Below are 2,147 nucleotides of genomic sequence, written 5' to 3' on the forward strand. Positions count from 1 at the left end.
GTATAATACACACAAAAATCCAGATCATAAAAGCAAACTGAAGACTTGTGAGTAGTAGTTTCTCTTCAAATGTTACTGCATGTGCATAGAATGAAAAATTAGAATCTGAAAATCAGCAGGGCACTGGCCACATCAGCCCCACTGCCATTCTACAGCCGGAATCATGGCAGCATGAAATGTGCTCAAGCTCCAGCCTGAGAAATTCTAATCAGCCAGTCAGTAAACTGACAGTAACTACTATTGCAGAAGGCAAAAAGCAGCTACAACCATCAATTCCAGGCACGGAGGTGGGAAAGAGTAAAGAAGTCAGGATGGAATTGCTGGTTTCATTAGGTTGTTGGTTTGGAAGCTAGTATTTGACATACACACACACACACACACACACACACACACACACTTATTCTACACATACTTATCCTCTTCATATTTTCATTTTTCATAAAGCCCAAATATTAACCTGTGTTCTAAATTTCAGTGAAAACGTATAAGCTTGTGAGAGAGTCATGATGTCGAGTTTCAAAATGTATGTGTAATATGTTATGCGTGGCAGGGTCAACAGTCCTATCAGAACTGCACCCGGAGGTCTGCTAGGAACAGAATATTAAGCAGAGTAGAGATTATGGAATTTAACGTGATAAACAGACATTAGGTTAGAACGACACAAAAAGGCCAAATTCCAACCATTGTTGATACACTTCTGGAGAGCTGGCCTTTCAATAGAAAGCTGTTAATTTGGGTACCATTGCAAAAGCAGCAAAATATAATGAAATGAGAAATTTCTGGTTCATTCCGAGTACAAGAATTACACTTTATTTTGAGAGCCTGGGAACCAAAGAAGTTGACATAGCCAGTACTTCGCTAGTAGGGAAATCTAGTAGTTACGTTTTATTTCCTGCTCCCTGTGTTTATCAGTCCCTCCCTCCACAGCTTTGACACCAGCCTAACTTACAATCAATGTCTTATGTCACCAAAATCTCTATCTCCAGACAAGAATCAGATACCCGCTGTCTCAGTTTGCTATCAAGATCACATGCATAAACAGCCATCACTCTCCACATTCCAATTATGTTAGGTTGAATAATGGCCCCCAAAGATGTGCCCGTCCTAATCCCCAGAACCAACAAATATGTTATACGGCAAAAGGGATTTTGCAGATGTGATTAGGTTATGCATTTTGAGATGGGGAGATTATCCTGGATTATCTGGTGGACTCGTCGTAATCACAAGGGCCCTTATAAAGAGGGGGCAGAAAAGCCAGTATTAGAGTGACTTGATGTGAGAAAGACTTGACAGGCCATTGCTGGTTTTGAACTTGGAAGGAGGCCATGGAGCAAGGAGTGTGAACAGCCTCTAGGAGCTGGAAAAGGCAAGGAAGGATTCTCCCCTGGAGTGTGTGGAGGGAGCATAGCCCTGCTGATACCTTGACTTCAGGCCATCGAAACCCATTTCAGACTTCTGACTTCCAGAACGGTAAGGTTACATATTTATATTGCTTTAAACCACTAAATGTATGGTAATTTGTTACAGCAGGGATGGGAAATTAACAGATCAATCCTCTTTTCCATTTATGGCACTGCCTCAAAGCATCCTTATTCATGGATCACTCTCAGTTACCACCCTGCCACATGACCTGGCAAGACCTATTGACTTTGCCTCTGAAATTTTTAAGTTTTGCTTTATTTTCAATAGACAAATAATAATTGTTTGTATTTATGGAGTACAATGCGATGTTTCCATACATGTATGCATTGTGAAATGATCACATCAGGCTAATCAGCTTATCTATCACCTCAAACATTTATCATTTCTTTGGGGTGAGAACATTCAAATTCCTCTCTTTTTCCAAGTTCTTTATGTTCTCTCCCACCCTGTCTTTTTCTATCTCCATGGGTACTCCCTGAGACAGACTTTCATCCTATGACTCCTCACTAGTGACCCTGCATCTACTCAGGCCACTGCCTCTTCCACCCCCAACCTGGGACAGTCATTCTCCAAACTTCCCCAGAAGATCTTCATGAGACACGAATCTGTCTCAAGACAAATGGCTTGCTGTTGACAGCTGATTGACAATTAAGTATCTTCACCTGATAAATATCTTTCAGATTCTGACACTCCACCTAACCCTCCAATTGTGATCTCTCTGCCTT

At 41.3% G+C, this 2,147-nt stretch overlaps 1 protein-coding gene across 1 annotated transcript in view; it reads right to left on the reverse strand.

The window, feature by feature from the left end:
* The window catches only part of ENOX1 (ecto-NOX disulfide-thiol exchanger 1), a 609,648-nt gene that overhangs the window by 406,763 nt on the left and 200,738 nt on the right, over window positions 1–2,147 (reverse strand). The window lies entirely within an intron of this gene.

Source organism: Propithecus coquereli, unplaced genomic scaffold, assembly GCF_000956105.1.
Source record: "Propithecus coquereli isolate 6110/MARCELLA unplaced genomic scaffold, Pcoq_1.0 Scaffold11, whole genome shotgun sequence".
Taxonomy (NCBI): domain Eukaryota; kingdom Metazoa; phylum Chordata; class Mammalia; order Primates; family Indriidae; genus Propithecus; species Propithecus coquereli.